At 49.2% G+C, this 25627-nt stretch overlaps 1 protein-coding gene across 2 annotated transcripts in view; it reads left to right on the plus strand.

The window, feature by feature from the left end:
- The first annotated feature begins 1559 nt into the window (after positions 1-1559).
- Il34 (interleukin 34) overlaps positions 1560-25627 on the plus strand; it is a 58284-nt gene continuing 34216 nt past the window's right edge. For both annotated transcript variants that reach the window (XM_038312878.1, XM_038312879.1), the window contains exon 1: positions 1560-1690. The gene's annotated coding sequence lies outside the window, so the exon portion shown is untranslated. The remainder of the gene's footprint in view (positions 1691-25627) is intronic.

A 25627-nucleotide genomic window follows, 5' to 3' on the forward strand; every position in this document is an offset into this window, starting at 1 on the left:
TGATAAGGTTTGGGAAGAATTTCATAGGCTCCTTTTGAAAGTCCATAGTAATATGTAATCAGGACATGGGGATAAAGACAAGTACTAGATCTGCTCTAGGCCTTGAACTGGTGCTGTCAGACACAAGGGACTCTTGCCCTTAAGTAGCAGGTGCTGTAACTGGGGAAGACAACTTTACCCACGAAGCCTTGAAAAAACGTCTGCGAGAGGCCATGTGGCAAAGAAATCCTTAAAAAAGCATTGGACAGTGGAATCCGCTAACTTGAATGTGGCTGTTAACAGGAGCGCTGACTGTCCTGAGGGTGGTCCTGGCTCTGTTAGACCTGCTACCGCCTCCATCCTAAACTACCAGCCTAGAAATAGGACACCACACCAGGTCAAGAGATCAAAGAGCATAACAGTGCTGTCTTGTGGCTGTGTCCTCTTCTGTCTGACAACGCCTTGGCAGAACTTCTGTACAGGACCTGCGCAGTGTGGTTCACAGTAGCTGCTGTGAGGGGGTGTGGGGGTGGGGAATTAGCTGGGTAAATTCCAGTGTGGGCATATTGTCTTGCTGCAAGTTCAGGGAATCCAGTTTTCTCAATCTAATTAAGAAAGCATTTCTTGAACAACACTCATTAGCATTTAGAATAGGGCAAGCCCTTGTGTCCAGTCCAGGATTCCCAACCTAAGCTTGGAGTCAGATGTTAATTGAGTGGCCGTTACTGAGGAAAGCACAGCTCCCTCCCTCCCTTGTTTGATAACTTGATGCCTTCAACACTCCACCACCACCACCATTGTGATGTCTGGTGGTGGAAGGGCTGAAGGATTCTTTGGGGAATAGGGGTAGCTACCCCTAACTATTGCAAATACAATCATAAGATTAGGGCAGTGCCGTAGCACACACCTAGAATCCACAGCACTCCAAAGCAAAGCTCTAGGCCAGCTTGAGCTACATAGCAAGTTTGAAGCTAACCTGGGCTACATTGAGACCTTACTTTAAAAAAGAGAAAGTTGGCTCTAAAAACTTAGCAAAGAAAGTGGTGCTGTCCCTGCCGCATAGAGCCAGCCACTCAGGTAAGTAAAAGTGATTGGGTCTACAGGTGTGGCTGAGACTCCCAAGGTTTCCATGAGGGCTGTCTCAGGCTTTGTGATTAGACTTCAGTAACCAGCTGTGGAGTCTTGGGTAGATACACCACCCTGAGCTCAGTTCCCTGTCTAGACGGGGTTGACTGGGTGCTCAGCAATTGAGACCCAAGCAAACTCTCCCAGCCACCGTCAGCTATCAGTGCTAGAATGAGAGAATCTTGTCTGATTCGGGTACTCTGGAAAGGGCCTGGAATTGTTCCTAAAAACCAGTCCGATATACAGAGAAACAAGGATTGGATTCTAAAGACACCCCCCATACTCACCCTCAGGGCTGTCTCTGTCCCCTTTCCTTGGCTGTGTTTGAGGCTCACTCCTACTCCACACTCCAAGACAGGCTGTGGCCACATGGCCCCGCCCCACCCAGCTGGCTCCCGTTCTAGAATCAAGTCTGAGCTGCTGTAGCTTGTGCTCCCCACCCTCTGACGGGAAGACTGGATTGTAGGCTGAGGGGCCGTCACAGCCTCTCCCACATGACATTTACTGCCACAGTTCCAAGGCACCTGCTCCAGGCCCTGAGCAGCTTGAAGCTTCCAGCAGTCCGGAGAAGCCCACGTTCTGGCAGGTGAGCAGGGAAACGGCCCTCGGGACTTGGTTTCACATGGCTGCTGTCCTCCTCGGTCCCTGATGGATGCTTCTCCCTCACCAGTTTAACTGCCGCTTCACTCTGCTTCAAGTCAGAGAGACTTGGGCTGGAGTTGACAGGAGGGTGCTGACGGAGAAGCTCGGAAATGCTATAGACTATCTGCTGCGGGCTTTTAGTCTTTAACCTTTGCTTCAGCAGCCTTGCTGGAGAAAAACAGAGCCATATAACTCAAATTAACTTCCCTGTGTGGCCGTGTGAGTTTTGTCAGTGAGCAAACCCACATTCTGAATTGGTTTTGGCTTCCAGAGAATGGCAGATTGCCTTAGGTCTGTCTGTACATCTTAATGTGCTATGTGCATGAATGATTGCTTGTATGAACCTCCTAGTCAAAAGTTAATTGAGGCTAGCTGGCACGGCACACACCTGTAATTCCAGCACGTGGGAGGTGGAGGTAGGAGAAGTAGTCATTATTGGCTACTTAACAAGTTCAAGACCAGCCTCAAGATAAAATTTTAAAAAAATCTTTAAAAGAAAGGGAAACATGGTGCTTAAGAAAGAACTCAGTCTGTAAAATGCTTGCAAGGCACTGGGTACCTTCCCTAGAACCTGTGTGAAGAAACACTGGGCATGGTGGCATATTCGCAATCCCATGCTGGGGAGGTGGGGACAGGTGGATCCTTGGGGCTTACTGGCTGGGCAGTCTAACCTGCTTTGCTAGTTCCGGGTTAGTGGGAGACCCTGTCTCAAAAAGAGGTGGGCAGTGACTAAGGAATGACACAGAGTGGTTCTCTGCCCTTGACATTGCGACACACACGGAAGAGTGGCAGAGGGGAGCCAGTGTTTCTGAAACGACAATAAAGTTCTATTTTTACATTTTTCCCTTTTTAAAACTTTAGACAGGGTCTCACGGTGTAACCCTGGCTGCCCTAGAACTCAACTCTGTAGACCAGGCTAGCTTCAGACTTTGCGTGCATCTGCCTCTATGCCTGGCGTGACCACTAATTTAAAGATCTAGGGGTATTTGCCACATTCACAAACCTAATTCACAGTGTGTTTGCTCCCTGTGAAGCTCAGTTGTTTCTCAGTGGTTCTGGAACTTGACTTTCAGGGAGGACTGTGGAATATTCTGGCCTTTTTAGAATCACTGTTCTTTTTCCTTCTCCCCAGAGTGTATTCTCCACCCAGAATGAACACGAATGAATACTTGGGGCAAAGGGCAAGGACATTTTTGTGATGCTACTCACATCGCACATGGGTTAGCTCCCTCACAGGAGTCACAGGGCATAATTACTCATTCCTGGACCCTTGATGCTGTGGTGGGGTGAGTGGGGACTTTCCCTCTCAGGGGATTTTTCAGGAAAGAATTGGGAGTAATGTTGCACAGTGCTTAATAGCTTGGTTTGTGTGCACATAGCTTACTGATCTTGAATTCTTACCTAATAATGTCTGTTGTTCCTTGATTTGAATGTACAATAGAGATTAGAAAGTTTCTTGGGGGTTTTGGGAGAGAGGTGGTATGCACAGTGTGTCTGGCATACCTCATGCTCCCAAAGCATCCAAAGGGCTCTTCCAGCCTGGGACTGTCCCTGGGCCATTACCAAGCTGAGCAGGATGAGAAGGTCTGGGAAGGGCACGTTCTTTCCAGCCTCTGAACTGAGTAAAGGCTTGGTGGCTGATAGAGAACTTTTTTTTTTTTTTTTTTTTTTTTTTTATTGACCTCTTGTCCATCCTGAGGCCAGAAAATTGGTTGTCAGGTCTCAAACCTCCTTTGAATAACCCCTGGCTCTGGCCTCCCTCCCATTCAGATCAGGAATTCATCCTTCACTTCTGTATTAGTTACTTTTCGGTTGCTATGGTGAAATACCATGACCAGAGGATTTAACTGGCCTTATGGTTCTGGGATATGAGAATCTATAATGGCAGAACAAAGGAATGGTGGCAGGCGAGTTGAGCAGCAGCTGGGAGCTCACATCTAGATCCACGGGCAGGAGGCAGAGAACTCACTTAACTAGAAACTTTAGATCCCACCCCTAGTGACATACTTCCTCCACTTAGCTCACACCTCCTACTCTTTCCTAATATTCCCACCAACTGAGGATCAAGTATTCAAATGCCCAAGACTTATGGTGGACAGACATCCCATTCAAAACACCACACCATCTCAGCCATCTTCCACAGCGTAGGCCTAAGTGATCTCAGAGAAGTGGGAAATCCCAGGAAGTCCGTAGGTGCCTCTTGGGGTCCCCACACTGTAGCTGCTGTGCTGTATCGCAGGGTATACATGTGGTGCAGCATAGTGAGCCTTGGCTCTGCAACCAGTTAGGTTGGATGGATCCCCCTGCAGTTTGCACCACTTGCTACATCTGGGAGGGCATGGGCCATCGCTCCCAGCTGCCTTATCTGTGACATGCAAATGTGAACACCTGTGCACGGTTGGCATGAGCCAACACAAGTAAACATCTGCTAGTTAGACTGTTATCATCAAAGCTTTGGGGAAGGCACCAGAATAAGCAACAGAGACAGGTAGAGAAACGCATTCATCTTCTCAGTCAACAAACTTGTGAGGGTAGGTGGGCATAGCATTGGGAACCCAAGGTAAGTAGGGGCTCTTCCGCTTTTGAAATAGGCATGGAGCATGTATGTAGAAAGTAGGGATGGCAATCCGGTCCTCAGGGTCTTGGGGAAAGCTCTGTGCTGAAGAATGCATAGCGGCGGATGAGCAGAGACTAGGAGAAGAGACAGAAGACAGGGAGGGCTAACACTGAGTGAGTTTGGGCTAGCATGACGGGTTCTGGTGGGCTTCCAGGCTGGGCAGGGGAAGACATGAGGAGGGAGCCACAGTGAAGAACGCTGGTGAAGTGAGACTTGCAACTTGACCTCCCTAAGATCCTGTGCTGAGAGCTTCCAGGCGTGGGATGGTATTGGGAACCTGGACTGCAACCAGCCTTCTCCCATACCTCAGCTTTGATGACACCCAAAATAAAGAGCTGTGGAGGGTGGGAGACTAAGGAAAGGCCTGACACAAGGAGGCATGCCCTAAGACTTGGGTACTGGTACTCTGGAGATCTGGTTCTAGCCCCTCCACCAGAGCACATGACAACTTGGGACAGTTTCTTACAGCAGTTCTGAAAGTCTTTAGGAGGTCTCTGGAAGCCATGGCTGCAACCATCTCTACTCTAAACCCCTGCCCCTGAGACTGCACTGTCCTGGGGCTCCCTGACTTGGCTCTGGGAGAAAGAGACATCATGTCTGAAAGTGCAGTCTATTCTCTGAATCTGGAAATCTGAGAACTCTGGTCCCCAGGCCTGGAACAACCCCAAGGGAGTTCTGTGTTCTGTGTGTGAGAGCCATGTCCCTCAACTATGGGACATCTCTTGGGACCTGAGCTGTACTTGGCCTGGGAACCTGCCTCTTCAGCTTCCCAGAGATTTCCATGCTCTAGATGCATGGTGGCCTAGAAGGGGAACCAGCCAGGCTGCCCCTGGGGCCCTCTCCAGGATGGGGGATGTGCCTAGGTTGGGACAGGGCATGGCTTTAATTAGGAAAGTCCTGGTGATGAGCCTGAAAAGTCAGACAGATGAGCACTTCCTGGCAGCCACAGAGGAAGATCAGCCCCCACTTTAAAGCTTGCTGGGGGTACCGACCCTGCAGATTTCCCAGCACACGGCCATACAAGATCACACAAGCAGGACCCAGCTCATGTCTGGCCTGGCCGCTCACATATCCTCTCCAGCAACCCTTCCTTCCAGCACGTCAACAGCCAGCATGTCCCCGCTCCCTTGTCTTTTGATTTCCCTGCGTCCTTGGTGTCTCTTTTGCAGACAGTTTCTCGCCGGCTCATTTCTCCATTTACAGTTCTGTAGTGGTGCTGAGCGTACGCACACTGTTACGCAACTGATCTTGATCTTGCCAGACAGAAACTCTACCCACTTAGCCACTCCCCAGCCCCTCTCCCCAGCTCCTAGGGACAATCTTTCTACTTTCTCCCTCCGCTTTTGACCACTCCTCTAACTGAAGTTGCAGTCTCTTGTGAACGGTGCATTTCACACCTCAAGGTTTCTCCAGCTGGACAGTGTGGCGTGGTTCTCTTACTTCTCCAAGCTGAACGATAGTCCATTGTGTGTGTGTGTGTGTGTGTATACATGTACATTTTTTGCTTATCTATTCGTTTTTTTCTTGAGGCCCCACCACACACTGCTCAAGGGTCCCATGTCTCCACATCCTTATCAAAGTTTATGTTCTGGCAGTCATTGTTGATAGCAGCCACCCTAATGCATGTGTTGGTGTCTCAGAAAGGCTTTTATTTATGTCTCCGTAATGACTAATGACCTTTTCATATGCATGTTGCCTGTTTGTGTATGATTGTTAGCAAACTATCCAAGCCCTTTGCCATCTTCTAATTAAGTTGTTTAAGTTGTCATTGGGAGGAATTCTTTATAGATTCCAGGTGTTAACCCCTTGTCATCTAGGTTCACCCACAGCTTCTTCCCTCTGCACACTGCCTTTCACTGTTGGTTGAGTCCCACATACACAAACCTTTACACACACACGCCCCACACACCACATCTTTATTCATTTTTTTGTTTGTTTATTTGTTTTTTTTTTCTGAGACAGGGTTTCTCTGTGTAGCCTCGACTATCCTGAAACTCACTCTTTAGACCAGGCTGGTCTCAGACTCAGAGATCCACCTGCCTCTGCCTCTGCCTCTGCCTCTTTGAGTGCTGGGATTAAAGGCGTGTGCCACAACCATCCGCTTCATTCTTTAATTAAAATTACTCTTGTTTTTTTATCCATGTCTCTTGGTTGATAAAAGTTAATCCCATGTCAGTTGATGCACAAACTTTAAATTTTGATGTAGTTTCAGTTGGCTGTTTCTGCTTTGGCTACCTGCATTTTTTTATGTGTAAGGTGGTGTTTTACCTGTATGCAAGACTATGCACCACATGCCTGCAATGCCCACGGAGGCCAAAACTCTGGGACTAGATTTATAGACAGTTGTGAGCCACCATGTGGTTGCTGGGAAACAAACCCAGGTCCTCTGGAAGAACAACCAGTGCTCTTAACCACTGAGCCATCTCTCCAGCCCTGCTGCCTACAATTTTTGGTATCCTGTCTGAGAAACAATCACCAAGTCCAAAGTCACTGAACATTTTTTTCTGTTTTTCCTGTAGGAGTTAGTTTTCAATCTTACCAGTCCTTAAGCCTCTTATCAGCTTTACTGCTTTTTATTATACGTGATTATAAGAAATACCAATCCAGGGCTGGCAAGATGGCTCAGAGGGCAAAGGTGCTTGCCTCCAGGCCAGATGGTCTGAGTTCAGTGCCCAGGAACCACATGGTAGGAGGAGAAAGCAGACTCCTGAAAGTTGCCCCCCATGTGTGTGTGTGTCCCTCTCTGTGCCTCTCTTGCACATACACACACACATGCACATACAAGTCAACACATCTGAGCATACACTAAATAAATGTAATCATTTTAAAATGCTAATTTCAGAAATACAAAGTATTTCTAGGCTGGCCTGTGAATTCACCTTCCTTCTGCCTTAGGCTCCTGAGTCCTATGATTCCAGGCCTGTGCAGCTTTCCTGACCGGGCTCTACGTCCTCACCTCTCACACTCTAACTGCACAGGAATTGTTACCAGGGAATTAAAATGTGGGTTCTCGCGGTGGAGGCCTGATATGGAGCCCAACAGGCTGGCTGTTTCTCCCAGACCCTTAAGGGATGATTACCAATGCTTTGATTAGGCAGCCACACTTGGAGCAGTGAGTGTGCCTGTGGCCTGTGTAAACGCCCAGGGTCACTGTTCACACCTCTCCTTTACTGTGTGTTTCTTCCCCTCCTGACAGTGTGGTATGCAGACGCCTGTAAGTGCAGGGCTCTGTCTTCCTTCCAGAAGGACGAATTTAGAGCACGCCAACCCTCTATGTTCCACACAGCACAGTGGCACATGCCTGTGATTCTGCCTTTACTTCCTTGAAATAATTATTAATTGTATCTCTATGAAGCTGACTGGAACTTGGACACCAGGTGTGTCTGTCTGTCCTCAAAGGAGTCACTCAGAAGACTGATCCCTTAACCTCGCTCCTCTGTCAGTCTCCAGTGGGGAGGGCCAGAGTGGTAAGGGCCGGACATAAAATACACAAGTTAGTTGTGTAGGGTAGGCAAGGGCGGCGTGGGAGAAGGTAGCTGTGGTAAGCCGTGTTTGGTGGCTGTGCTCAGTCAAAGCTCGTGGCTACTTGCGAAGCTCCAGTAAGTCTCTCCCACTTCACAGATGAAGAAACGAGGCAGGCCCAGATGGCTCCAACTACCCATGATCATGCACGAAGGCAGGGATGTGGAAGGGCATAGATACACCTGGTTGGCCTTGGGCTGCCCCATTGCTCATGCACGACAGTCAGATTCTCTGACCGAATGATAATCCAGGATTCACCTGGCAGCTGCTGGCCCATCGGGTGGCTAAACCAGCCCTTCAGCCCAGCTCCCACCTGCCCAATATGCAGGCCTGGGCTCAAGTGTCGGCCTCAGGATTGCCTTGAGGGATTTGTGAGGCCTAGAGTTAGTCTCGCAGTTCCTGGGAACAGTCTCCGTTGATGCCGTCAGCGCCTCCCTAGTCTGGCAGGCCATGGATGGAGTTTGCACCTTGGTGTAGCCTCCAGTGGACTCTGACCAGCTGTGCAGTAAGGATGGGGTAGCAATCTGGACAGCGGCAGACAGCCTTGGGCTTGAATCCTAGTTTTCTCACCTGCTGTCTGCAGTGCCTGTAACATGGAGCCATGCAATGGGATGAAAATGGTATATTCCCAGACTGCCTTATGGCTATTAAGATGGCTTCCAGGGGTGGGAGGGGACAGAGAACAATATGGAGAGATTGGAAGCTCAGGCACTGTTGGTAGTACAAGGGAACATTAGCCGCTCCTCAAACAAAGAAAGAATTACCATAACCGGTAATTCCACATCTGGATATGTGCTGAAGAAAATTAGAAGTGGAGTCTCCAAGAGGTATTTATATAGCCATGTTCATAGCATGTTCACTTTCCTGTTCGTCAAGGGGTAGGAAGCAAGCTACCATCCATAGTCAAATGGGACATTATCTGTACAGAGAATACTAGTCAGGTTTAAAAAGGAAGAAAATGAGCCGGGCAGTGGTGGCACACGCCTTTACTCCCAGCACTTGGGAGGCAGAGGCAGGCGGATCTCTGTGACTTCGAGGCCAGCCTGGTCTACAGAGTGAGTTTCAGAACAGCCAGAGATACTCAGAGAAACCCTGTCTCAAAAACTACAAAAAAAGAAAAAAGAAAAAGAAAAGGAAAGGAAAAAGAAAAAAGAAAGGAAGAAAGAAAAAAGAAAATGCAGCCCGGCGGTGGTGGCGCACACCTTTAATCCCAGCACTCGGGAGGCAGAGGCAAGCGGATCTCTGTGAGTTCGAGGCCAGCCTGGTCTACAAGAGTTCCAGGGGCTGGCGAGATGGCTCAGCAGTTAAGAGCACTGACTGCTGCTCTTCCAGAGGTCCTGAGTTCAATTCCCAGCAACCACATGGTGGCTCACAGCCATCTGTAATGAGATCTGGTGCCCCCTTCTGGTGTGCAGATGTACATGGAAGGAATGTTGTATACCTAATAAATAAAAAAAAAAAAAAAAAAAAAAAAAAAGAGTTCCAGGACAGGCTCTAAGGCTGCAGAGAAACCCTGTCTCGAAAACCCAAAAAAAAAAAAAAAAAAAAAGAAAGAAAGAAAATGCAGTCACATGCTCCAACATGAATTAGCCTCGAGGACATCCCACTAAGTGAAACTAAATGAAATAAGCCAAATACAAATGATAAAAACTGAAAAACTGTATGATCCTAATTCCATCAGAAGGTAGAATGTCAGGAACTGAGAGGATCGGAGTGTGGAGACAGTTTCAGTTTTGCAAGCTAAGAATGTTCTGGAGAAGGGTGGGGACGAGGTTGTACAGCAACATGAACGCTCTAATGCCCCTGACCTGTGTGCTGAAACCAATTCAAGGGCGAAGCTGGTGCTGGCCTTGAGTGCTGACCTTCCTGCCTCTGCCCGCCAAGTGCTGGGGTCATCTGGGCCGCCGTGTCCAGGTGACACAGTGCTGAGGGCTGGCCCCAGGGCTGTGTGCTTGCTGGCAGGCACTCTACTGACCGAGCTGCATTTCCAGATCTTAGCTTTCTGTTTGTTTGTTTTGTGTGTGCATTTGCATGTGTGTGCGTGTGCGTGTGCATGTGTGTGTTTTGAGACAGAGTTTCTGTGTGTAACAGCCTAGGTTATCCTGGAACTCGCTTTGTAGACCAGGCTATCCTCAAACTCACAGAGCTCCATGTTCCTCTGCCTCCCAAGTGCTGAGATTAAAGACGTTTGCCACCACTGCCTGGTTTAGCTTTTTTTTAAAACCCACAATTTTACAAAAACTTCCCACAGGGTTCTGTGGGTATTGAGAGGGGCGATACCCATGAGCATTTGTCTAGGTCTGTAGAAAGCAAGCTTCCTGCAGCAAGCAATGTTGCCGACCTGGGCACTGAAGAGTTGCTCAGTCTTCAGCAGCTGTTCAGAGCTGGGCGGGAGTCACGTGTTTGGGAGAGCCTTGCCTGAGGAATGACTCGGCCCTGCTCAGGGCATTCCTAGTGCTTATGAATGGGTCAATTCCACGTATTGGAAAGTCCCTGGCAAGAAAGCTGGCTTTCATGAGGAGCAGTTAGCAGGGCAGAGAACTAACTATCGGCATGTGGAGCAGGCTGCCTCATGACTGCTGAGTTCCCTGTCAGTGGAAGCAAGTTGGGAGAGGCTGGTGAGCAGCAGAGGAAAGTCCCAGGGGATGTGAGGATAAAGCCAGAGTGTCCCTGAGACTTCGTACCTTCCTGATGTGATCAGTCCAGGCAAAGTTACATGTAACAAGTGTGTGCACAGTGGAACCCAGGTCTGGAGGAGTTGAAGACAAACCTTGACCCCAGTCCGGGCACAATGAATGACAGCTGTAACTGGACCATGCCCAGTGCTAATGTAAACAGGCGGGATCTCAAGTCCTCTCTTCAACCATGTGACAGGGGCTATTACCACCTGAGAACCAGGCCTGAGGTTAAGTTGCTGCCGGAGGCAGCCAGCAGCCTGTGTGTGGGACTTGAACTCACACACTGTGGCTTTAGCTTTCGATGCTAGACTGGAGACTCCCTGTCCACTTCTCCCAAGCTGGCTGCTCCTGCCCCCTACACTCTGCAAGGTGCTGAGCCAGCTGCCTCAGTCCACCCTTACCAAAAAGTCAGCACTGCCCGCTTCTAGCCTGGCTGGTTTCACACAATTAGTAGGTGCTGGCTCCCTTGGGAGCTAGGCTCAACCTGCTTGGTGTTACAAGATCTGATGGCAACAATGACCTTGACCAGGAGCCACCTTCTTCCATTAAATGCGAACTCCTAGGTTAGAGTATAGTTCAGTTGGAGGCATGCTTGCCTAGCATGCATGAAACCCTGGGTCTGATTTTCAACGCTGCAGAAACTGACACAAAGGTGCATGCCTATAACCCTAGCACTCTGGAGGTGGAGACATGATGATCAGAAGTGCAAGGTCTCGGCTATATGGTGAGTTCGAGGCTAGCCTGGGCTACAAGAGACTGTCTCAAATGAAAAGGCCAAAGTCCTGCCCGTTGTGTTAAGTTCAGTTCGTTTTGTCTTTTTGGTAACTATGTATTTGGAACCCCCACACACACACCCCCACCCCCGCGCTCTCAGGATGCCAAAACCAGAATTTGCCTAGTACCATTTTATCATCTGCTGAGCTATAATGCCATCTTAATGGCGGTGATTTGGTGGCTTCCTCTGACTCTGCTCTTAGGCCGGATGACAGTGCCGTTCATAGCAGCAGTGGCGGAGGTCCAGCTGGGATGCGGTTTATCTAGAATGCTGCTGTTAGCTGGGAGTGCCTTCTGAGGGGAGCTTCTCCGTGCTGCTGTGCCGGGCAGGGAGCAAGGCCTCTGACAGACTCGGTTCAGGACTCGGGAGCCCATCAGGTGACGTGGGGCTGTTGGTACTGCAGATGACGAAACTGACCTCAAGAGCTCTGCTGCCTGGGTCTAAGGGCAATCAGGGAGCGCCCCTCACTGACGTGGAATTATAGGCATGCATACCCTCCCTTCCATTCTTTCTGTGGCCGTCTCAGGCCTTGGGTGGAGCTTTGGGAGGGATCCTTTATGATGGACGGAGAAGGTGCTTAGGGGCTCCCCCAAGGTCCCACAGTGGGAGAAGGTGGTAGCGCTCTCTCGTCAGGTTCTTTTCCTCCCCTTGCACGAGGTGGGCATGTTCTGTACTCTTTCCAACAGCTTCCCCGGAGGGGCTGTCCCAGGCGCCAGTGACTGATGAGGCATAGGCTGCAGACCAGCTGGACCAGCTGAGGCTGGACCCGAGCCAGGTGCTTTCCGCAGTTCCTTCCGGGTAGGAAAGTGGCTCCCTGGGCTGCTTCTCGGGCGACGCGGCCACTTGGTCTTGCTGATTGCCGCTCCCCTCTTGGCAGGTGAGAGAAAGGCACTACTTTCTCTGTCCATGGAAATGGTGCAGGCACATCATTGCTTACTGCCACAATAGCGTCGGAGTTCTGAACTCTTGACCGGGCCTTGTGAAGCATGGGCTGTCAGGAGGAAGAGGAGGTGGGGGGTGGGGGAGGAGGCTGAGCCAGATGTTGGAGGTACACCAGGTCTTGAACCCTGACAGTCTGCCTGCAAAACCCATGACATTTCCAGAAAAATTAATGTTTAAAATAGTTCTTAAAGCTTTCTTTAAAAATGAATCAAGGGTGGGGATGAGCTTAGTGGTAGAACACTTGCCTGGTGTGTATAAGGCCCTGGGTGCAATCCCCAGCATCGAAAACGCAAAACAAAATAAAATAAATCATGGATGTGATGGTGCTTACCTGTAATCCCAGCACTTGGGAGACAGAGCTTGGAGTAGAGGAGTTCAAGGTCATCCTTGGCACTCAGTAAATTGGAGATTAGCCCGAGCTCTGTTTATTCCTGACTCAAACAAAACAAAACAAAACAAAAAAACAAAAAACAAAACAAACAAACAAACAAAAAATGGGCGTACGCCTTTAATTCCAGGACTTGGAAGGCAGAGGCAGGTGGAACTTTCTGAGTTCAAGGCCAATCTGGTCTACAGAGTAAATTGCAGGACAGCCAGGACTGTTACACAGAGAAACCCTGCCTTGAAAAGCCAAAAGAAATTTTAAAAAAAGAATAAAGCCAAGTGGTGGTGGCTCACACCTTTAATCCCAGCACCCAGGAGGCAGAGGCAGGCGGATCTCTGTGAGTTCAAGGTCAGTCTGGTCTACAAGAGCTAGTTCCAGGACAGGCACCAAAGCTACAGAGAAACCTTGTCTTAAAACAAAACAAAAATAGAATAAAATAAAAAATTCAATATATATGTGTATACATATACATATATGTACACATTTACATAATTGAGCAGATTTGAAGTGGATTTGCTCTCCTCTAGGACTAGAGACTTAGAGGCTCTGGGCTACAGTGGGGGGAGAGGGGCTAACCTACCCTGATATATTCAAACTAAACACACAGAATCTGTGTTCAGACTCTGAACCTGCAAGATGACCAGGTCTCCTCACTGGAACCAGATCATGCTGCCCTCTGCCAGCTCGCCTGCCTGCGTCCTCCCTCCCTCCCTCCCTCCCTCCCTCCCTCCCTCCCTTGTTTCTTTCCTTCATTCCTTCCTTCTTCAGACTTTTTAGCTGCATCTGATGGCTGGGTTGGGGGAATGTGGCTTTTCTCCTCTGCCGCCAGATTCTTCCTGCACTGTGGAGTTCTGTGATTACATCTGCTTAAGTTCAGCGGTTTCTTACTCGCTTGCTGTGTGACTCTGGTTCCAAGATCCAACATTCTTTTGACCTCCACAGGCACCAGGCACACACATGGTGTGCAGTCACATGCAGGCAAAACACTCATACACACAAAACAAACAAAAACCCTAAAAACAAAAAATGTAATAAAATATTTTTTAAAGAATTTTATTGCATTATAGCTGGGTGCAATGGCCCACACCTATAATCTTAGCACTCGGGGCAAAGGCAGCAGGTTATTGAGATGGAAGCCAATAATAAGATGGCGGGGTTACATATTTAGTTCCAGGCCAGCGTGGACTGTATAGTAAGACCCTGTCTCAAAACAACAGCGAAGAATAACATTTCTGCATTGTAGTGATACCACAGGAACGTCCAGCCATTGTAGCTCACTCCCGTTAATTTGGAACATGAACGACAACATACAAAGGCAAGAAAAAGCAAGAGACTGAGCCAAAGAAAACAACTCTCCCAGGTTTCTTGCCAAATCATAAATTATTCTGATCTCCTCAGATGGGTGTTCCATTAGTTTTCAGACATTTAAATGCACTTGATGTACTTCCGGATCCTTGGTCCAGGGATCCTGCTTCCTGATAGGAGCCAAGTCTGCACGGAGTCGTCTGCACAGCCTAGCTTGTATAACATTTAGATTGCAAAGGGGCTGGTGAGATGGTCAAGTGGGCAAAGGTGATTGTCGCCAAGCCTGGAGAGCTGATCGCTCGAACCCACACAGTGGAGGGAGAGAACCTGCTCCTGTAAGTTGTCCTCTGGCCTCCACATATGTGCCACAGCAAGCTCAAATAAATAAATGAATACATGTCATAAAAAAAATTAAGTGCCTAAAAAAAAAGAAGAAAGGAAAGAGAAGATTACAAAAGGCTAACGGTTGGTAACAGGAGTCAAACTGTCTATATATCTATATAGCAGTGTACTTCGCAGCTGGCAGGGAAGGGAGGCTGGATCCCAGATGCCCAGACAGACTGACTGAGTGAGGCATGAATCAGCAGCATTCTGCTAACATCCACAGAAGACATTTTCCCCCACTCTTTCAGTTTTGGAAACGAGAAGCCTGGAAGCAGGGTATCTTCAGGTTCGCACTTCTGATGGCTCCGAAGGAGGCTCCTTCCAGGCCAGTGCTTGGCAATCTGGACTTGCCGCCTATCACTCTGAATAATCTGTTAGTAGAAGGCCTTTTATCCATGCGCATCTCTCCTCTAGTGAGGACACCAGGCACCCGAGTTTGGTTGCATCCTAATCTGGCCGCATCTCAGTGCACAGCATCTATAAAGATTATCTTGATTTTTGTCGTTGCTTTAGACACTTCGTCCCTCTGCAGTCTGGCTGTCCTGGAACTCACTAATGCAGCCCAGGCTGGCCTCACATTGGTAGCCATTCTCCTGCTTCAGCCTCCGGATCATTGGGATTACAAGCCATGGAGGTCAGCTCTGCCAAGACTGCTTCCAAATCAGGTCCCATGCTGAGTTCCAGGTGGCTATGTCAGGGTGCCTGCCATTCAGCTCACCACAGGCTTGTGCAGTGTGTTACCTTTGGAGGCGGGAGGTGCCTGGAAGCTCCGGTGTGGTGACAGGAGGCTCAGGGGACAAACACAGAGAAGTCTCTGGAAGGAAGCACACATGCTCGGAGATCCCTGACAGGGAATGGAGGAAAGTGATCTCATGCCGTGCTCCCTCCTGCCCTCTTCAGGGCTGAGGCTTGCTTAGTGCACGCAGTGAGAAGGGCAGGGGGCTGGGAAAGGGAGGACAGCTGGTAGAGCCCCTCTGCTGAGGGGGCACGGGGCCAACAGATCACTGACCCTGGCGCCAAGTGCCTCTGAAAAAGTTCTGTAACAATCCTCCTCCCTAGGCTGTGTTCCATGTTAAGAAAATCAGCTTCCACTACCCTCAGGAAGAACTGGACTCTTGATTTTTTTGTGTTTCTCAGTCTTCTCAGATTCTCATGGGTGGTTTGTAGAAGGAGCGAGGAGAGTGGCCATTTCTTAGCTTTGTGTTATTATTGTTGTCTTGTTTTGAGACAGGATCTCATGTAGCCCAGTCTGGTCTCTTACTGGTTGTTTATCTAAGATGACCCTCAACTGCTGATCCTCTTGTCTCTGCCTCCCAAGTGTTGGGATTAGAGGCACGCACCACCGTGATGAGTATGTGCAGAGCTGGGGATGGAACCCACAGCTTTGAACACTTTAGGCAAGCGTTCTACTAACTGGTTTCTCTCTACTTATGAGGCCCCCCCCTCCGCCTCCTCCCTCTCTGTGCCTGTTCGGACTGGTAGAACCACCTCTCCCCCTCTTGGCTTCTTGCTCACCATAACTTGGCGTTCCCACCCGTGCCAGCTGCTGGATTCAGTTTTGCATCTTGGTGTGCCAACCCCCTAGGCGCACGAGAGACACTCTTCTCAAAGATGCAAAGAGAGCAATATAGGCTTTCTCTGCTGTTCAGAGTGAACTGGGGACTTCATGACCTGATTGAAAAGTGTCTGCTGCCGGATGAATGGGAGGTAGGGTGGGAGGCTGCATGTAACCAGGGCAGGCGGGAGCTAGAGCGAGGGGAGTGAAGAATGAGGCTGGGACCGCTTCCCATCCGGGGCCCCAGATCTTCCCGTCCACTTGGCCTGGGGATCAGGGACCACAGTTGCATTCCCTCGCAGCAGCCAACGCAGATACAGGAGAGTGGAAAAGCCACCCTATCCCTCGCCAGCAGGCTCTTCAGCTTTCATTGCTCACCAAGTAATGCTTAGAGTCAAAGCCTGGAGTCTGAGGCTCTTGTTCCAGCAGGGTCTGGAAATTCTTCTGGAAACGTGGACCTGGAGAGGTGATCAATTCCTTGGCTCTGTGACTGTAACAGAGCCAACCCGGGCCAGAGCTGGAATGAGAGGGCCAGGTCTGGGGATGGGCGAGGGTGTGGTGCCCCAAGCAGCATCCATGGAAGAGTGAGACATGAACCCAAAGTCAACAAGTGTAAGGCCAACCTACCCGCGCACGCCGGGGGCAGGGAGGACACCCCGACAACAGAAAACAAAGCTGCTCTGTTCACCAAGAATCCCATTTCTCCATTGTTCCCCTCCAGGAACATTCTTGAAGTCATGAAAAAGCGACCGGCTCAGTCCAAGTCCCTGGCATCCGATCTGCTGTGCCGGGTGGACCCAAATGAGGAGGAGGTGGCAGCAGGGAGAGGAGAAAGGGAAGGAGAAAGGGGAAGGAGGAGGAGATGGGGAGGGGAAACGGGTGCCAGGCAAGGTGCAGAAGTTAAGATGAGGTGCAGGCTGAGTTAACCGAGGAGAGCAGGGACTAACAGGTGCCGGGGGCAGACAGGAGTTGGTAGCCTTGTGTGGCTCAAGGGCTGCTGTGAGGGTGCGCATGCACAAGTGTGTCTGTGTGTGTGTGTGTGTGTGTGTGCTTTGCCTTGTCTGTGTGAGTGTGTGTGCATTTGTGCATGTGCAGTGTGTGCATATGTTTGTGTGTTCAGGAGTATGTGCTGGTTGGTACCTGTGTGTGTGTGTCCATACAGGTGTGGAGATGATTTCTTTGCTGGTAGGGCTGGGAGGGCATTCCTGGGCCCAGTGCAGCAGGTGCTAAGGGTGGCTAAGCTGTGGCAGGATGGGGGCCTGAATCCCAGTGGTCCTGGCTACATGAAAAGCTGTCTGGTCTTGTGGGAATGAGAGCCTTTTTGGATCTCTTTGAAAATAGAGCCCCCCCCCCACGCTGGGAGGGAGGCTAAGAAGTTTCTCCTCTCAAGCACAAGATCTTGGTTCTAGCACCCTTCCCCATTTCCAAAGATCTACTTATAGGTGAGCCCTTTTGTGTTTTTAAAGAACTTTTTACATGTATTTATTTATTGCATGTATATGTGCACATGCACGTGTGCCGTGGTGGTGTGTGGAGGTCAGAGGACAACTTGTAGGAGTCAGCTCTCTCCTTCTGTCATGTGGTTCCCGAGGATTGAACTCAGGGCACCAGACTTAGCAGCAAAGCTCCTTTACCTATTTGATTGTGTCGGTCTCCATTTGAATTCTTCCTCCCTCCCTCCCTCCCTCTCTCTCTCTCTCTCTCTCTCTCTCTCTCTCTCTCTCTCTCTCTCTCTCTCTCTCTCTCTCTCTCTCTCTCTTTCTGAGACATGACCTACCTAGCTCAGGCTGGCCTCACATCAATTATGTAGCTGATTTTGAATGCCTGATCCTCCTGACTCCGTCTCCCAAGTACTGGGATTACAGGCATGCATCACCATGTCTCGTGCTCTTAAAAACTTTACAATAGTGATAAAATATACATAACATAAAATCTACCCCTTTGACCGTTTTAAGCGAGCAATTCAGTCACATTAATACATGCAGGATGTGTAACCATCATTGCTATCTATTTTTGTCTCTGAACAAAAACTCTACCCATTAAATAGCTCTCCCTTCCCCACCCACTCCATCACTCAGCCCTGGGGTAACCTTTATCCTACCTCCCTTTTTCCTAAGTACTTCAGTTCATACACAGTTAACAAAGCCAAAGGGGCTCTGACGCCCTCTTCTGGTCTCTGAGGGCCCTGCACACACGTGGTGCACAGACGCACACTTAGGCAAAATACCCATGCATACAAAATAAAAATAAAATCCAGAAACATTGTTTAAACCCCCAAAATACAGAAGTAAAGTAGCCATGAAATAAACTGCAAAAACTGGAATATCATGTTCCGTTTTGGATATGTGCTTTATAATCAAGATGAGGAGAAGGGAGGGGGAAGAGGGAAAGGGGAAGATGGGGTAAAAGATAAGGGACGTATCATTGTCACACTGTCTTGAGGCCTGTGCCACCCTCCACCCCATCTCTAAACTGTAATTAACCTACTTTATGTTGCTATAGACAAGTTTGAATTTTCTCGTTTAGAATTAGTATTTTATAGAGGTGTTCTTTCTCTTGAGGGGCCTGGTTTCTATTAATGCATATGGTTCATATGAGACTCTTTTGTGCTCGCATACATACTAATAACTGACTCTTTATTACGGAGTAGTAGCCCACTATGTGATCACAGCCTTTGTTTTTCTTGTTTACCCATTTATATCCGGATGGACAGTACAGTTATTTCTGGCCTTTGTTGCTGGAATATTGAAATATCATATTTTTTGGTGTTTTATTTTATGTGCATGAATGTTTTGCCTGCATGTATGTCTGTGCAGCATGTAGCGTCTGCAGAGGCCAAACGAGGGCATTTGATCCTCTGGAACTGGAGTTACAGACAGCTGTGAGCTAACATGTGGGTTCTGGATACTGAACCCGGGTCTTCCGCAAGAGCAAGAGGTACTCTTAATCGCGGGGCTGACTCTTTGGCTCCTTGGGTGTGTGGAGGTTGGGAAAAAAAATGCCTCAGCTGGAGGAGAGGGCCACTCTGAAGGCTTGGTTCTCTCCTTCCATTAAGTGGACCTCGGGGGGAAAACTCAGGGTGGCAGGTTTGGTGGCAAGTTTGGTGGCAGGTGTCCTTACCTATTGAGCCATCTCACCAACCCTGGAGTGTCCTTTTTAAGAGACAAGGTTGCTGTTACTCAGGCTTGTCTCAAACACACTGTGTAGCTAAGGGCATCATTGAACTGATGCACTTGCCTGCACACCCAGGAGCTGGGATTACAAGCACACGCCACCCTGCCCAGCTGAAACTGTCTTTATTTTCTATATTGTTGTGGTGCTTTTGTGTCCTGCAGTCTTGCCGAGCTCGTTGATTAGGTTTTTATGGTTTATTTGTTTGTTTGCTTATTTGTTTTGGTTTCTCGAGACAAGGTTTCTCTGTGTATCTCTGGCTGTCCTGGAACTCGCTCTGTTGACCAGGCTGGCCTCGAACTCACAGAGATCCACCTGTCTCTGACTCCCTGAGTGCTGGGATTAAATGCGGGCACTACCACCACCCAGCTAGGTTTATGGTTTTATACACTCCTTAGGGTTTTCTCTATAAAAGAGTAGAATTGTCCAGAAATCAGGACATTCGTCCTTTTCCTTTACAGCCCTTGCCTTCTTGTCCGTTTGCTTTGTGTTTTATTTTACTGTGCTGGCCAGGCCCTCCCTGCTGGGCAATGCTGCACCGACGTGTCAAGCGCGGACACCTATGTCTTGTCCCAGGCGTAGGGGAAAAGTGTCTTTCGCTGTCCTGCTGCTGTCTCAGGCGGAGGAAGCGCCTTCACGGGCATAGCTGTGAAGTTAATCCGGAAAGGGCTGTGTCAAAGACATTTTCTGCCTCTACTGAAATAACAATGTGGTGTCCTTTTCAGTGTGTGAATGTGACTGACATTTAAACTGCTAAAGCAATGCTTCCTTCCTATGATGCCATGCCATTAGGGGACTGGGCTTTGGGAGCCAGGAGCCTCCAGCCGGGTCTGGTTCCTCATCAAGACCGGGTTTGGGATGCAGAGATAGCTCAGTCAGTAGAGTTCTCACTGCGCCATTGTGAAGACCTCAGTTAGAGCCTCAGAACCCGTTTTTTTCTTTGTAAAGCCAGGAGAGGTGGCACATGCTTGTATGTGTGTCATCCCAGCACCAGGGCCAGGGGGTTGGGGCAGAGACAGGCAGATCCTGGGGCTTACAGCCCAGCCGAGCCTGATTGGCAAACTCAAGACTGCTGAGAGACCTGTGTCAAAATAAGATGGGGGAGCCAGGTGGGGTGACTAGAGTGCTCTTTTAATCCCAGTACTTGGGAGGCAAAGGCAGATGATTTTGAGGTCAAACTGATCAAGGTGGGGGTGTTCCTGAGGCCTTGTCTTCTGGCTTCCACATGCACACATGGGACCTTCTCACAAACATAAACATACACAGACACAGGAGGACACATGAATACAGACACATGCACACATGAACACGCACAAGCAAATCCACACACACACACACACACACATGCACACAGATGGACAGGGAGGGCCTGGGCACTGGGAGTATTTCTTCTGCTCTGGTTTCAGTTTGTCGTAGGGAAACAGCCCGGTGACTCCAAGGTGGTGTTCCCCTTGAGACTGGCACAAGTCCTGGGGCTCTCTCAGGGACTCAGCATTGGGGGAAAGAGGCTTAAGGAGCTTTGACTGGAACCCAGGAACCCCTAGGCAATGTGAGTGGGCAACTGTCTCCCCAAAATGAGCATCCTCCCTATGGACACCACCACGTTAAAGGGTGAAGTGGACCAGAAGGGATTTCATCACACTGAGGCTTGTGGGAGGCAGCCTTGCTACCCAGGGCCTGTGCCATTTTTTTTTCTAGCTTCTGAGGGGGTCCTCTAACTGCTGTTTGGTGGCCTGACTCAGCTTCCGCATTAGCCTTGATGTCCAATCTTCTCACTCAGATGTCACTTCTCAGAGTTCAGAGTCTCTTCTGGAAGCACCCTCTAGGAGGAACACATGGCTCTGTTCCCCATGGGCAGTACTCACCAGGAGAAGGGCAACCTACCCCGAACAGACTTGAGATGTCAGTGTGGCCATCACTGAAGGTGCCACAGTGTAAGTAGCTTTGGGGCTCATGTGGGATGACCAGAGGACGCTTCTATAGAAGAGGAGGCTTGAATGGGCATGACTGAGCCTGCTGGGAAGCATTCCACACAGAACATTCTAGACCGAGGGAGGGAAAAGGAAGATTTTAACAGTGGAAACAGTGGATGATACTGGGAGAGGAGGTAGGAAGGCCAGGCCATGGCTGCTCCAAGGCTGTGGGGAGAGCTAGTGTTGATTCTAAGTGTAGATTCCAAGAAACTTCAAGAAATGAAAAGATGCTTTGCAGCTTCCCCTCCTTCTCACTTTTGCAATTTTTGTTTTTTGAGACAGGGTTTCTCTGTGTAGCTTTGGAGCATGTCCTGGAACTAGCTCTTGTAGACCAGGCTGGCCTCGAACTCATAGAGGTCCTCCTGCCTCTGCCTCCTGAGTGCTGGGATTAAAGGCCTGCGCCACCACTGCCCGGCCACCTTCGCAATTTTTAAATTACATTTTGTTTTGGTTTGCGTGTGTGCACACGTGTACCATGTGATATGTGGAGGTCAGAGGACAACTTGTGCGAGTCTGTTCTCTCTTTCCACCGTCTGGGTCCCAGGGATTGAACTCAGGCTATCAGGTTTGGTAGGAGGAGCCATTTCATTGACCTACGCTTTTGTGGGTCTAGAGGCCAATCATGAGGGAAGACATTTGGACCCGGAAGGAAGAGTTGGCACCCACCAAATCCCCTCTCCCTGCCAATCCAGCTCCCAAGGAGGGCTTTCCTGCCTCAGCTCCCCTCTGGCTCTACCACCCATACTCAGGCACATACTTGCTGTCTCCCTGAGAGGCTCACAGCTGGGTCTGTCAGAGGTGTGCACCTTTGTTCAAGAAGGTGACAGCTACAGAATTCATTTTGTCCAAAATACATTTATAAGAAATGAACAACTCACCAATGGACATGCCAAAGTAGATGGGGGAAAGCCCTGGAGGCCTCAGCCCTACACAAAGAACTCTAGGCAACCGAGGAGGGCTGAGAATGGGAGATTGGTCCTCCCCAGGGATGAGCACCCCAGCTGGCTATCCAGTGCCAAAGTGGTCAGTCCTGAAAACGTACGCACAGGTAGCATCATATGGGCTGAGTAGGTTATATACACATGCAATAGCAATCAATGAAAAAAGAGACCATGAGTTTGAAGGAGAGCACAGAGGGGCTTATGGGAGGGTTGAAGGGAGAAAAGGAGAGGGGGAAGTGTAATTATATCTCATAAAGCAAAAAAAAAAAAGTGAACACCTGTAGTTCGGCTCCTTAGGAGTCTGAAGCAGGAGGATCACCTGAGTATAGGGGTTCACGGTCAGTCGTGGAACAGAGTGAGACCCCATCTCAAAGCCCACCAAGAAACAAGCCAAAGTGCGGCCTGGTAGTTGGGAAAAGCTCCCCGCTGCACTGGATGTTGTGACTCTCCTGGCTATTGTTCGTGGCCACGGTTCTCAACCCATGGATCATGACCCTTTGGGGTTGAACAACCCTTTCACAGAGGACACATATCAGATATCCTGCATATCAGATATTTGCACTTTGATTCATAACAGTAGCAAAATTATAGTTATGAGGTAGAACGGAATAATTAAGTGGGTGGGGGTCACCAACATGGGCGGAACTGTATGAGGAAAGTTGAGAACCACTGTGCTAGAGATTTGGTTTCATGAACTGGCTCAGACAAATTTATATCAGGGCTGGAGGCAGGACCTGTGCCCTAGAGATGGCAGCCACTCTGCATAGCTTGCTGTCACTGTCTAAGTGGCCTTGGCCAAGTACCCTGCTCCCCCCACACCCCCCCCAGAAGCCCACTTTCCACACCTGTAAAACAATCGAGTTCAGTGTCCTGGATCCACAGCTCTGAGGGTGCAGGATGGCACATCAGCAGTACCTGCAACAGTACAGTAGAGACTTGCTGGACTCTCAAGTCCATGGGCCTAAGATGCCCTAACGTGCATCCCTGAGGGCAGAACCTAGGGCCCACTTTCACATGGCCTCTCAGGGTGTTCTTTTTTCTTTTTTCTTTTTTTTTGAAGAGCAGAAAGACATTCCTATTTTTTAACTTTGAAAAGTAAATAATTGATAGCTCTGGGAGTTCCTGCATAGATTTTTAGACAACAGGACCTTTAGGTAGTCTTCTTTCTTTAAAAAAAATTATTTCTTATTCATTTTACATTCTAACTACAGTTTTCCCTCCTGCCTCTTCACCCCACCCCCACATCTATCCCTGGAGCATGAACTAGCTTTTTGGAGCTCATTCTGTATGGTGGGATGCCTTGCTCAACCTTGATGGATGAGGAGAGGGAGACTTGGTCAACTTAATGTGCCAGGTTTTGTTGACTCCCCATGGGAGGCCTTGCCCTTTGAGAGGAGTGATGGGGGGTAGACTGGAAGGGTTCTTTCTTCTATTTACAGTGCCCTGGATGGAACCCAGGGCATTGCAAACGCTAGGGGAGTGCTCTTCCGTTGAAGTAGAGCCCTAGCCCCTACCCTCCTTTTCTTTGATAGTGGATTTCATGTAGCCCAGGTTGGCCTGGTACTTGTTCTGTAGCTGAGGATATTCTTGATCTTCTGATCCTCCTGCTGCTACCTCTCAAATGCTGGGAATTACAGGCAGGCACCTCCATGCCCAGTTTACACGGCATGATTTCAAACCCAAAACTTCATATATACTGGGCAAACACTCTACCAGCTGAGCTCCCAGCTCTCTTACCAAAATTATTTTCAGACAGTCCCCCTAGGTTGCCAAGGCTGACCTTGAGCCTGTGATCTTCCTGCCTCCGTCTCCTAAGTAGCTGGAATTACAGTCACACATCACCTGGTCCATATCTCAGGGGGCCCCTGAGCACGCTGAAGTATTGCTGTCCTGGAACCCGCTCTGTAAACCAGCCTAGTCCCAAACCCACAGAGCTCCGCCTGCTTCTGCCTCTTGAGTGCGGCTAGGGTGTGTGTGTGGGGGGGGGGGGATGGGTGTGGGGGAGGGTTAAAGGCATGTGCCACCAATGCCCAGTGAGGATTTTGTTTTTTGCATGGCACGTTTGTGGAGGTTAACCTGCAGGAGTTGGCCCTCTCCTTTTATCATGTGGGTTCCAAGGATTAAACACAAGCCATCACACTAGGCAGTAGGTGCCTTTACCCACTGAGCCATTTTACTAGCCCTTGTTTACTCGTGTGCACGCATCCCTGTTTGTACGCACACTAGTGTGTGAAGCTCCCCTTATCCATAGACCTAGGAGAGAGTGCCAAGTGTCTGTCATTCCCCACCTGCCCCTTGAAGCAGGGTCCCTCACTGAACCTGGGGCTTGAGTTTTGTCTGACAGGCTGGAAGCCATCAGGACCCAGCAGTCCTCAGGTCTCAGCTCTCCTCCTTGGAGCTGGAGTCACAGATATGCAGCAAGGGCAGGGCAAGTCTGGTCTCCCTTTCCCATGGGCCCCTGCACCTACGCTTCCCAACTGGTCTACAGTGTTGCTCTGCCCCAGAGGAAGCAGAGGTTTATCAGAGGCTGAGCTGTCTGGCTCTTCCCATCTTGCCTGTCTCCCAGGAATAATAGCCATGTAAGATGTGTGTAGTGGGCGTCAGTGAGTTATTACAGGTCTTAAAACTGCTAGGGAGTGTTTAGTGTTATCTGATGACAGATTACTCTAATGACAAATGAGAGCAGGAACCAGATAGGTATTGTGGATCCCAACGAAGGCTTAGGATCTCAGAACTTATCTCTTTCCCTATTTAATATTTTGGTTGGGTAACAAATTTGTGTGGTTTAAACCAGACAACAAAGAACAATGGTGGGAAGGTCTTTTACCACAAACGTCCCATAACCACTCAGTCCTGCCCTTGCCAGGTAGCTGGTTTTAGATTATTAGCTGGCCCATGTGATAACCGAGGAACCCTGTCCTCTCTTGGTCCCCGAAGGCTTGCTCCCCAGGACCTCTGGACTTGCAGTTCATACATTTTCCAGACTGCTTTATGACTCGGACAGAAAGTCTTCTAAATGACAGAATTATTTCCTGGCAAAAAGTCCCTCAAATTGTAGACTTAGGAGCTGGAGAGATGGCTCAGGGGTGAAGGGCACTTACTGCTCTTCCCGAGGACCTGTGCTGGGTTCCGAGCACCCACATCAGGTGGATCACAACCACCTGGAAGTCCAGCTCCAGAGGAATCCAAGGTCTCTGGCCTCTGCAGGCCCCTGCACCCAGACACCCGCCACATACATGCACATAACCGTAACTAGCAAGCGTGAATTTAAAAAGCAAAAATGAAATCTTAGAAAACTGTAGAGTTACTTGAGTTAAGATCAAGTTTTATTTTTATTTTAATACCTTATTTATTTAATTTTAATTTGGTGAACATGTGTACGTCTGCATGTGGGTATATGCATATGAACGCAAGCACCCATAGAGGCAAGAAGAGGGCATCAGATTGTATGGTACTGACATTACAAGTGCTTGTGAGTTGCCCAATGTGGGAACCGGGAAGTAAACTGGGGTCCTCTGCAAAGGGCAGCCAGCTCTCTTAACCACTGGGCCATCTCTCCCACCCCGTTTCATTGGATTTCTTTTTTAAGTTTTAAGCTTGTGTGTGTGTGTACACGTGTGCATGTGCATGTAC

This window comes from Arvicola amphibius, chromosome 15, assembly GCF_903992535.2.
Source record: "Arvicola amphibius chromosome 15, mArvAmp1.2, whole genome shotgun sequence".
In the NCBI taxonomy this organism is placed as follows: Eukaryota; Metazoa; Chordata; class Mammalia; order Rodentia; family Cricetidae; genus Arvicola; species Arvicola amphibius.